The 12,747-nt window shown below is 40.2% G+C and overlaps 1 protein-coding gene across 1 annotated transcript in view; it reads left to right on the top strand.

Annotated features, from left to right (window-relative positions):
- Positions 1–238: 238 nt before the first annotated feature.
- The window catches only part of DAB2 (DAB adaptor protein 2), a 70,611-nt gene continuing 58,102 nt past the window's right edge, over positions 239–12,747 (top strand). The window contains exon 1 of the mRNA XM_086677659.1: positions 239–374. The gene's annotated coding sequence lies outside the window, so the exon portion shown is untranslated. The remainder of the gene's footprint in view (positions 375–12,747) is intronic.

Genomic DNA, 12,747 nt, shown 5'->3' with positions numbered 1-12,747 from the left:
GGGTACAAAAAGAAGTGGCAGATGAGGAACAGCAGAGTAAACCATGAACTGAAAAAAAAAAAAAAAAAGCAGAAACAACAGCTTCAAGCCAGCAGTGGCCAGGACAACTGTAAATCATCTCCCCTGAAAATGCACGGAGAGACAGGAAGGAACTCGAGGTTCCCATTCTAAATTCATAATACATCAGCTGACATCTGGGTTAGTTTTATGCAATGTCTCGGAGCCTAAAAGAAAGGTAAGCGAAACTTGCCGAAGGAGGCAGCATCTTATACTCTGTCTGCGTTTGATGAGGAGCAAACAGAAAAAAGTATTTAGCCTAAGTAAGGACACGATAGAATGGCTCAGGAGATCCCCTTTGCGGAAAGTGGCCCAGGGTAAGTTGGGGCAGGGAGAAGTGGTGCTGGGGAAGGAATGTAAGTAGAGAGTGGGAGACGGGGCTGGATGGCCCCCAAGGTCCTTTAAGATCCTGAGAGTCCATGGTTCCAAGAGCTGTGCGGACTCCAACCTCTCCACTTTTCCCCAAACGTAACTAACATAACTAACGTCAGACTGATGTTGTGTGTATGCCTCAAAGCTCTCTTAGCGAAGTTCAACAGCACCACATGGTAGTCCTGATTCTTGTTCAAGCCGGTGGTGGGGAAATAGAGGTCTTGCAAAAACTATGCTATTATTTCCTGTTGGATAAACTCTGTCATTCTCTAAAAACACCAGAAGGAGAAAGGAACAAGGGTCCAAAGTGGAAAAGCTTCCAAAACCAGGAGGAAGTGGGCCAGCTTGGAAGGGCAGGAATAGCCTCTTACACAGAGGCCTCCTCCTGGTCCGGACCGGGTTTTTGTTTCTGTGAAAAGGGTCAGCGTGCTAAACTATTATTTGTATATGTGATGCTTTCTCGTAAGCACGCTCTAAGGACTTGCATTTTAATTCAAGATGCTGTCTTTATTTTAGGGAGAAATCAGTTAAAAGGGTCGGCACTAACCTGTCATTTTCCTCTTCTATTTTAAAGCTCTCTGTATGGGAGTTAACTTCTCCCAAAACAAGCATTTGGAAAATTCCTGGTTAGGCCGCTTGCTTGTTTTGTGAATGATGTTTGTGGTCAGCTATAACATATATAGCATGCCTTCTTCGGTATTGCTGTCTTTTTCATGCATGTTTTTCTTATTTGGGCATTTTTATGGAAGTGATTAAATATTATTTGGTCTCAAGCTGGTGTAGAAATTGTGGAGATGTAGAAAATACTCTCTAGCTGAAATCCAACATACACATACCCACACAATCATAAACACACACACATATGCACGCAGCATTTCTAAAGTATGTCCAGATAGCTTTTGTTCAATTCTTTACTTCTTCTCTTCTTCCTTCCTTCCTTCCTTCCTTCCTTCCTTCCTTCCTTCCTTCCTTCCTTCCTTCCTTTCATGTGGAGGGAAGGAAATGAAAGCAAATACGATTTCCATTTCATTTTCGGCTTGCTTTCTGGTAGACGCAGCATTGTTTGGATGTCCAGGCCTCCAGCTTTTACCCAGAGGTAAATGTTGGAGAAATGTTGTTTCCAGTCTTATTCAGAATGAGTGAAATATTTTTGCAAGGCGTCACTTTCCAAGCTTTCATTAATGTTCACAAGTTTCAATAGCAAGTTAGAATGTTTCAGTAACTTTCAAAGGGATATTCTTTCCCCACCCCACCCCACCTTTCAAAAATAAATATAAAATTAAGCTGAAGAGAAAGTAAATCCTGGTATCTAGATAAAAAATTCGTGACACACTGATTAGTATTTAATAAGTTCCAAAAAGTATCCCCAAGAAGTAGAATGTTTCTTATTCTATTAAATCAGTCGTATATAGTGTTATGTGACAAAATCTAACAATTTTAGGAGAAACTGTGTTTTGTTCTTAGAAAATTCAACTTCTATTGACACTGAGCAAAGAGGAGTATGGAAGAGTAAAATTGGGACGTAAGCCAGAATAAATTTTCTGTGAGAAATTCTATCAGATGACTTAAAAAGTCTATTCAATATTCGATATCACCTGTAGACATAATGAGAGAAAAAAATCTATTCCATTTAATTACTTCTTAGAAGGTTTAATTGGAATACTGGCTTGCTTGCTCTATATTTCAGGAGTTGGGTCTGCATGATATTTATGTTATAACTAAGAGATTATTATATATTTGGAGATATTTTTTCAAAGACTATACGTAATTATAATAATGATTGAAGACATATTAAAAAAATTTCTTTACTTATCCATATTATTTAGTTGCTAGGAGACAAATATAAAGCATCTAATATTATTAAACAGGTTATAATCCACTTCTAATTTCACAATAAGAATTGCTTTGGGATGTGTATTTATTCAGACGCTGTAGATATATTGTATACTCAGTGCAAATAATAGCATCTTTCTCTTCATGGTGTTTGCAATATGGAGAAGGGTTAATAACATATCTTACTGACTAAGCATGTTGAAGCTCCCCTAAAAAAGTAAGATGATCACCAGCTCAGAGCATTGTCAAATTATTTGCAATTTAAAATATATTATGACTTACATAAATCAATTGAAAGCAAAATGTTCAATCCTCTTCTTTGTGTTCAAAATATGTAATGATATTATTTTATACAACATTTCTGGCATGATAAATTTTATCTTTTATCATAGTATGCAGGGCAAGTATTTTTCAAACTGAAGAATGCTGCACACACAGAGTAGTTATTTGCCATAAGACACAAAGTAGTGGCTGTGCCATTATTAGCCACAAGGTCAACTATACCCCAGGCCAGTGTACCCTCTATTGGAGTGGAAAAAAGACCTTCTTTACTGAGGAACTCAAACTTGAACCTTCTTTGCCATGAATAAATTATCTTACGATCTTTGTGTCCTCATTAACATTTGTGTTCTTTAAAATATCATCTTCCATTATATTTTAAGAAGATCCATTCAGATAAATATCTTTACTTCCTTCTTTAACAAAATACTGTTATGGCTTTAAAAAATGTTTTTATTGTGTCCAGACTTACATGGCTGTTCAGTTTGGAGACTGTTCCATGATAATGAATAGTACAAATTCTTCAAAAAGATTATTTCAGCCCCAAATGTTTCCCAATCCAAAGAGTAAGTTTTTCACCTGATTCATCTCAGGTTTTGGTGTGTGTGTGCGTGTGTGTGTGTGTGTGTGTGTGTGTGTGTGTGTGTGTGTAGCACTTTGTTGCCAACTCTATTTCTATTCTATCTTTATTCCCTCACATTGTTTTCCTTGCTTGGATCCAAGTCTCTATCTCTTCCTATGACTTTTACTCAGGACTGCCATAACCGGTGAGCATTCCTCAGCTAAGAAGAACCAGATGGCCATGAAGAGATGTTAATGTTTCCCTCACATGTCCTCTGGGCAATCTTTCTTCACAAGGGACAAGTGTGCTAACTTACCACTGCTCTGAGACTTATACTAATCCAAATAACAAAGGACAGTTGTCCTATCTTGATGGCAGACATGAGGCAGAAGAATTCTACCTTTACGCAGCAAAAAGTTGACTGGTTTGGAGAACAAATTGTTTGGAGAAAGCCCTAAGTTGTACTATATCTTATATATACAGTGCCATTTATTATATATACAGTAGTACCAAAATAATTTTCTGATTCAATTACAGTGTTTTAGGCAAAATAGAAACATAAGGCATTATGATTTTACATTATAATGCTCAAAGATACTTGGAGATTAAAAAGAGTATGCATCTAGCAAAATAAAAAAAATAGGAAAATTAATAGCATCTGTGCTAAGAGAGACATTAGGGATAATTCAAAACTCTAATATATATATCCTCTTCCTTCTCCTTCATCAAATGTTTAGGAGGTCATTCCGAGTAGTTTAAAGTTGACTTGGCAGGGTAATAAGAGTTAGAAGAATTTATTTGAATCTTGGCACCTTCACGAGGAATCTACATGCACTTGAAGGAGTATCCCTGATTCTCTGAGACCCATTTTTATCACCTTCAAAATGAGGACAATTATACTTCTCTAACTTGCAACAAGGATATAAGGATCCAATGAGAACATTTTTGAAAGTTTATTAAACTATAAAGTTATATGCAAAAATGCATAATCAGCATCATCTTCGTGAAGGTCAAAGTTCTATCCCATTCCTTTTCTGCTCCCTGGTTAGAGGTGCCACTCATGCTGGAGCGACAGAAGGATAAGGAAGGGAAGTGATGCCCTCCCCACCCTCAAGACATCAGCAGTACCTTCAAAATGTAGAATTGCCTTTTGCAGCTCTATCCTGACTACCAAAGACACTCCCAAAAGAAAATCTACTTAAAGCTTTGTAGATTAATTCCTTAACTTTATCAAGCCAGGAAAAAGAAAAAACCAAACCCTGTAACATCTCATCAGACAAGCACATGACAGCAATACAGGCCTCTTTCTAGGGCTCAGGAGCCAGACTTTGTACCTATTTGTTCTCCTCGCCCCCGTGGTGTGAAGCAGACAGGAAAGGCAGGTCATTTTGCAAATCATCTGACTCCAGCCTGAAATCAGTAACCCAGAAAAAAAGCACTTGGGAACATAGGGCCATCAAAGAGGGGCCCAGGCCTGGGCCTTCTGATAAGGCCTAATGTTGACTGGACAGTGGTTATTAGGACTCCATGGATCCGTGATCCTGGAAGGCGCCCCTCCGGCACGCATGTCTGGGTCTGCTCTGGAGGGGAGCTAGGGAAACAAAGCCATTCTTTCAGTTAGGGGGGTGCCATGATATCCAGAATCTGAATTTGGGGCTTCTAAAGGCTGAAAGAATAATGGTTTTTAAAATAGCTCCGTGTGGGAAGCTCTCTGAGCTAAGCATGGAATCCTAGGGAGTGGAGCCACGACTTCTTTACGGACAGCACCCAACTGGTAAACCAACAGTAACAGGCTTATGGAAAAGGTTGCATGAGGGGCACCTGAGTGGCTCAGTCAGTTAAGCATCTGACTCTTAGTTTTGGCTCAGGTCATGATCTCAGGGTCGTGGGATCGAGCCACACGTTGGGCTCCACGTTGAGTCTCTCTCTCTGTCTCTGTCTGCTTCTCCCTCTCCCTCTCCCTCCCCCTCTTTCCCCTGCTTGCACGCTCTCTCTCTCTAAAATAATTAAAACAAATGTTGGATGAATGAATGAGTGAGTGAATTATGAACAAATGAACTATATGAAACACCTAATGGTGCCACTGATCTTTAATTCTTTGTATTGCAGAAATTTTCAAATATAAACAAGAATGTAGAGAATTGTACATTGAACCCCTACATATCCATCACTCTGCTTCAACAATCTTGTTTTGTCTATTCCCCCTCAATTTGGGGGATGGAGTAGGTTATTTTATTTTTTTAATGTTTATTCATTTTTGAGAGAGAGAGAGAGAGAGAGAGAGAGAGAAAGCGCAAGTGTGGGAGGGGCAGAGAGAGAGGAAGACACAGAATCTGAAGCAGGCTCCAGGCTCTGAGCTGTCAGCACAGAGCCCCAACATAGGGCTTGAACTCGTGAACCGCAAGATCACGACCTGAGCCAAAGTCAGGCGCTTAACCTACTGAGCCACCCAAGAGCCCCTGATGCTTTTTAAAAGATCACTTCTGTGATATGCTGTAGAAAATACACAGCTAACTGTGAAGTCTATTTGAAGTATACTGAAGCCTGTCAATATATCTACCAGGTTAGAGGAAATATAGATAGAAGATCAAATTAAATGACACCACCAGGCATGTCAACAAATCCATGCTGTGGTACATTAAACTGGATAAATGGATAGTTTTCTCCAACAAGTCAATGGTGTTAACAAAATAGAGTGGTGTGGGGTGGGAAAAACTGCTATAGATTTATGGACAATTTAAAAGACAAACTATTCAATTTTCTGTTTGTTTTGAATCTTGCTTAGGTTATGACTCTAGCAAATAATGTATTAAGAGATATTTTTAAGACAGAGGAATCAGGATTTTACAAGACATTAAGAATTACTGTTAATTTTGTCAAGTGTGTGAATGCATTGTCTAGCCTGTTTAGATGCCAAGTATAGAATATAACAGGTTCCTATTCTGGACCTACTAGAAATCAGATCCTCAAATTAAACAATATATGTCCTCTCTTTTTGGCTTTACTTGTTTTAATGGCTCTGTATCAGTGTAGTAACTAACTACATGCAGCTATTTTTTTAAGTTTATTTATTTTCAGAGAGAGAAAGAGAGAGAGAGAGAGAGAGAGAGAGAGAGAGAGAGAGAAAATGAGCAGGGGAGAGGCAGAGAGAGAGAGAGAGGGAGAATACCAAGCAGGTTCTGCACTGTCAGTGGGGAGCTTGATGCAAGGTTCCAACTCACGAACCATGAGATCGTGACCTGAGCCAAAACCAAGAGTCAGATGCTTAACTGACTGAGCCACCCAGATGCCCCATGCAGCTATTTTGTTGAACCTGGAACAAGAGGAACCGTAGAAGTCAGACAAGTTTAGTGGGTGTTCCCCTCACTAAAGTAGGAATATCACAGAGGCAAAGATAAAGATTTCTGGTTGGCAAGAATAGGTGAGAAGGGAAAGCTAAATCACGTTTGAAGATTACAATGACTTGCTGATAGTTACAGTCAATGAAACATGTTGCTTATGGGAAGTTAGAAATCACCAGGCTCTGACAGGATAGGTGCTATAGGGAAAGCATAAATCAGAGAGGAGGGAATAAGGATAAGGTAGTAGGGCAGCAACTGAAAATTGATTGGTTTTGTTAGCTTTCTCGAGCTGCTGTAACAAACTATTAAAATCTAGGTGGTTTAAAACAAGAGAGATTTATTCTCTCACAAATCAAGGAGGTGTCAGGGCCCTGCTTCTTCCAAAGGCTCCAAGGAAGAATCTGTTCGATACTTCTCTCCTAGCTCCTGTTAACAGCCTCCGTCCTTGGTGTACCCAGGCCGGCCAGCTGCATTGGCCCAACCTCTGCCTCCATCTTTACATCATCTTCTTTCCTGTGTGTCTGTGTCCAATTTCCCTTTTGTCATAAGGACACCAGTTGTCGGATTTAGGGCCGATCCTAATCCCATATGACCTTATCTTAACTAGATTACATCTGCAAAAACCCTATTTCCAAATAAGGTCACTTTCACAAGTTCCAGGTGGACATGAACTTTTAGGAGGACCCTACTCAACCCGAAACAATGGTCAAAAATACTCTCCATGAGAAGGTGACGTTTGAACAACTACCAAAACTACTTAGAAAGCTAAGAAGTCATGAATCCAGAGGAAGACAGCCCAGGCAAAGAGCAGCAAGTGTGAAAGTCTGAGATATGAATGGGCCTGGGGTGTGAAGTGAGTGAAGGGAAGATTAGCAGTTACAAAGTAATGGAAGGGAGGGCAGTTCAATACAGCCTTGGAAGTCATTTCTAAGGACATTGGCTTTGACTCTGACGGAGATGGGAATTATTGAAGGATTCTAAACAAACGTGTGAAATTACTGAACATTTTTCATGAGACCACTAGCTGCTATATGGACTAGACTGTGGGAGGGATAAGAGCAGAAGCAGCGAGAGGTTATTTCAATAGTCCACGTGAGAAATGATGATGGTTTGGACCATAGTGGTAGCAGTGGCAGAACTTGGAAGCTTTTGGGTAATAAGAGTAACACACAAAAATGTTCCAAAGATTGTTTCCCATTAATACTTATCTCTTTTATTATCAGGTATCTTGTCACCTCTTAGTATTCATTCCAGAGGATGGAGGCAAGCACCAAAATTTAAGAATTGTTTTTACGAGAAAATCTTAAAATGAGAAATGACCATTTCCTTTGTCCTGCAGTTAACATAGACAGCTATCATAGGGCCTGGTACTTACCAAGAATTTGTTGTTTTACATGCATCCCTATATCATTTAGCCCTCGAAATAAGCCTGTACCACAAGCATTGTTTTCCATTTCGCACAGTAGAAACGTAAAGTTTAGAGACTTTAAGCAGTTTATCCAATCATACGAATAGTTAATGCCAGAACCAGGATTCTAATGTAGGTATTCTGAATCTCCATCCCAAGTGATTTTCATTATATTGCAGTGAGACAGGAAAACAAAGTCATTATTCTATTTAAGTAGCTAATCACTGTGGTCCCGATCTTTAAACACCGTGTTCCAGAGAGACTTTACTTGATGTTCTTCATTTATAGATGGTTGATTAATTAATTTGACTGATTATTATTGACCAGGAAAATTGTGAAAAGAGACCCTTCAGTAGTCAATGTATTAGGAGAGAAAACAGCTAGTCTATACCTTATAACAGGGTGTGCCAGAGGCTCAGAGGAGCTGAATCGCAGCGCAGATCTCTTTCCATCTCTATATTCAGTGACATCACATGACACCTTGAAATAAGCTACGGTGGGGGTAGTTACTCCTTGCAAATCAGCAAGCACAGTGAACCTGAGCTGTTTTTATTCATAGACCAGATTTAAAAACAAACTGTTGTCTATAATTCGAATTCAATAACAACAAAATATAAAGGTGTGTGTGTGAGAGAGAGAGAGAGAAAGAGAGAGAGAGGGAGGGAGGAAGGGAGAGAGGAAGGATGAGAGGAGGGAAAAAGAGAGATGAGACAGTGTGATCAAATTACTGGGTGTAGTTAATGTCTAACGTTAGTTTAAAAACTGCCTCAATATAAACCAAAATAACAGAATGTGTCCACTTGACAGATAAACACATTTAAAGTTTATGATTACACATTTCCTGGTCGGCCTAGGCAAAATGACTTTAGGACTTGAGCATTTTCAGCAACAACTGCGGAGTTCTGGACTGGGTTTTCCTCCCTCCAAACCCACACCCAGCCTAACTTTCCCAGGTGGTGTTTCTTCCACAAACACACTTTCGGTGAGCTCAGTTCTTCCACGGAAGGCTGGAGCAACAGCAATCCGGGTAGAGGCCCACTGATGGGTTTCAGGAGCTTGGGCGTCTCTCCCAACTGAAGCAAGTGATGAGGTTTCTTTCCCTGTGCTGGCCTGGAAGAATGTTCTTTTACCAAAGATGGGAGAAGCAACAGTCTCAATATTAACCAGAACAAGTATGCTTTCCCTGGCATGGGGGGAAAATCAGGGTAGCTCCATTCAGAGGGAGTGCTGATGTCTGAGAGCCAGGTAGAAATTGTCTGGAATGTTATTGGTAGTTTGTATTGTCCCCACAGCTTGTATCTTTCACCAGAATTTCTTCTGAAAAATAGCAGCTTATCTAATAAACACACACACACACACACACACACACACACACACACACCTGCTACCACCTCTACTTCTACCTTCTCGTTCTTAACACCTTCCTCAGAGAAACACTCCTTTTCAGTGGCCCTTCACTGTTGTGCTCAGTGTATAACTTCCCATTGTCCCTCTCTCGGGTCCAGACCCAGGCTTAGGGTCAGCACAGAACTTTCTCCTTATGGTCAAAGTCTAGACATCAGGGACAGACGTCCTGGAAAGTGTGCCGAGGTCATGATCAAAGCCAGAAACATGAGTCCAAATGAATCCATTGATCCAGGGAGGAAAGAAAAAAAAACAGGGGCTGAGGTACAAAGCCAAAGTGGGACAGAGAAGGACAAGGGGCCTGGAGGTGGAAGAGTCACAGGAGCAAGGGAGCGGAACGTGATCCGCGTGCACTCCAAAGTTGCGTTGGGCAGTTAATGTCACCTGCAGCCTTTTCGTTTCTTTATAAAATTCTAATGAGCATGGGCATTGCATGGGGGTTAAGCCACAAAGCCTGGGACCTGAATACCTGGGTGTGAAGCCTGGCTCTGCCATTAAGTAATTTTGTGACTTTAATCAGCTTCCGCAGTTTCCTCCTCTGTAAAATGGTGCTAACAATAGGTTTTAACTTACAGCAGTGTTATGAGGTTAAGTAAATTAATATCTATAAAGTGCTTAGATGAGCATCTGTGTAAAGAGATGAAAAGTAAAACAATATTCACCCATGTACCTTACATCAAGGCTTAGGAAAAAGAAAAAATACCAGTATAATTAGACCTCCTTTTAATTCATCCTTCTTTCTTCTTTCCAAGGAAACCACCATCTTGAATTTGTGATTTATCACTCTTGGGCATCTATATATTCATTTATATGAACAGTTGTATCTCTAAGTAATGAGTAATTTTATTTTTCATATTTTTTTTTAACTTTTTTTAACGTTTATTTTAGTTTTGAGACAGAGAGAGACAGAGCATGAACAGGGGAGGGTCAGAGAGAGGGAGACACAGAATCCGAAACATATTTTTCATATTTTAAGCCATATGTAAGTGGCATCATGCTTTATGTATTCATCTGTAACTTGTTCTTCTTACTCAGTTCATCTGTGTTGATATAAGCAGTTCTGGGTCATAGATTCATGTCATTCCTATTATTGTTAGAGTATTCCCAATGAATACATGCACCGCGATTTATTTGTCTGTTCTGTTGATGGACACTTAAGTTGCTCTACGTTTTGTTATTCTAAGCATTCTTAGACATATTTCTTGGCAAATGAATTGGAGTTCCTCTAAGCTGACTTAGAAGTGCAATCTCTGAGGTTTAGGGTAAGCTCATTTTCAAATTTACTTAACATTTGAAAAATTATTCTTTTAAGACACTCAGACAAAAATGCACATTATCATGTGCTAATTGCTACTTGAAGTCCTTTAGACAGATTAACTTACTCAACCCTCAGAACAGCGCTGTGAAGGAAGTTCTATTATTTCTCTCGCTTTATAGAAGAGAAGTTCAGTCATTTTCCTCAGAGCCACACCTGGAGACACAGTGGGTCCCAAGTTGTGCCAAATGCAAAATAGGATATAATAAAAAGCCAAGGTATTCTGGCCAAAAGGTATCATAAGGCAAACAAAAAGGTAAGATCTCACATAATACAGTATTTCTTCATCTTAACTAATTGTATGTGCATAGACCTTATTTCCAAAGGGACTATTCTGAGGTTCCATGTCGACATGAATCTTAGGGGTGGGAGGGACACTCTTCAACCCGGTACAGGATCCCCTTTTACCATCTGTGGCCAAAGAAAGGAGTTGAATCTACTTTCCACGTGACAAGCCTTTGGGTTTTTGGAAAGAGCTCTACTATTCACAGATCTCCCTCCCTAACCCACCTGATGTGCCCAAGGAGTCTCTTTCCCTGGATACGCATGCCCAATTCAGCCAGGCCACACTGGCAAACCCGTAGTTCTCAGTTCCCAAGATATTCCCTCACTGTCCAAGCGGCCCTGCTCTGATTTGCCAGTGTCTTCTGCATCTGAAGGGGCATCCTCAACAGATACTCTTTTCCAGGTGTGGACAGACCAAGACAGAATACAGTGAACCCTCAGAGGTGCCAATAACCTTTATAATATTGTTTGGGCCATGACTGCATGAAGCCATACATTGTAGATCATTCAGAAGAGCTGAGTGACAGTTCTAGCTCTGTCCCTAACTCTGTAAACAGAAAAAAAGCAAAGTTTCTGCACTTATATTTCTTAACCTTTAGAAACAGTAATACTTGCCCTAACCTGTTTGACAATAATGTTGTGAGGAAAAAAAATATCAGATTGGTACAAAAGACTCAGATAAAATCTTCAGATAAAAATGGGTAGAAAGAATGTGGCTATACACCCAGAGCGCAATGGAATGTAACCTTGTCTTATGTCATGGGGTCTTCTGATAATCCAGTGAAACCTAGGGTGCACTGCTTCAGAAACTGCACATAAGCATGGGCGCACACACATATATAAGCTTCAAAAGAATCGGGGAGTAGGGTTACTCTGGAGTCCAGACATGGGTTCTCCCTGTTCTCTAGTTAAGATGTGAATTTGAGCCTGAGTATTAAATGACTACAGAAGATAGCATTCCTTCTCGATGCACAGATGGCTGTTCTGGTTTACAACTGAGGCTGTTAGGCCAGCCCAGCCCAGCCCAGCATGTGGCCAAAGTTAAAGGAGAGTAGAAAGATTTTTTGGATTGAATTCAGTGTCTGTGGACAGTGAGGCAGCTTCTCAGTAGGAGCAATAGAACTCCAAAGGGCAAGAGGTTGGTCTTCAGTCCCCCTTTTCTCATTTTCTGTCTTTTCTCCCGTTTTAATATCCCCATCTCAGCAGAAATTTACTCATCTTTCTTTGAAAGGATTAAATTGATCCGTTAAAGTGATCCTCACTAACATGTCAGAAAATCAGGGTCCAGGACTATCCCACCGGAGAAGTCAACCTTAAGAAAGTTCCCCACAGCCAGAGGAACATAGCTACCTAACACATGATTTACTAGGCAGAATTTCCATTGGGAGTAGAAATAATTTGGGACAAGAACAGCTTTCTAGTACTACTGTATTTTTTGCATAGTTTTAACATCATTTACAGTCATCATTTGGTCTCAAATTCTCCAAACTCTTCTCATTGAACATGATTTCCTTTGACTTCCACCAAAAACCAAAACATGAGCGGGAGACAGGGAAGGCCCATTTTATAGATAAGGAAATTGAGCCTTTGAGGAGTTAGGCCGGTTGCCCTAAGTCTTGCAGTCAGTAAAAGACACACCCAGAACTTTAAGCCAGATCTGATCCTAAATCCCACTTTCCTTCCTTGTATCACAGAGGTAAGCATTTACATGACATCCCGTCTCAGTTTTCCAGTGGTCCCTTGGAAGCCAAGATGTAGTATGACTTCAGGGGTAGTAGAGGGTCATCCTAGGAGTTGGAAGTCATCTAATTCTTCTCTTTTTCCGGTAACCTTAAGCTGGGTACAGAGTGGAGTTGACAATTGCCTCACCTGATCAAAGCAGGAAAAAAAA

The sequence above is a fragment of the Puma concolor genome, chromosome A1, assembly GCF_028749965.1.
Source record: "Puma concolor isolate L17-30 chromosome A1, mPumCon1.1.hap2, whole genome shotgun sequence".
In the NCBI taxonomy this organism is placed as follows: domain Eukaryota; kingdom Metazoa; phylum Chordata; class Mammalia; order Carnivora; family Felidae; genus Puma; species Puma concolor.
This window is presented reverse-complemented; position numbering and strand designations above follow the sequence as displayed.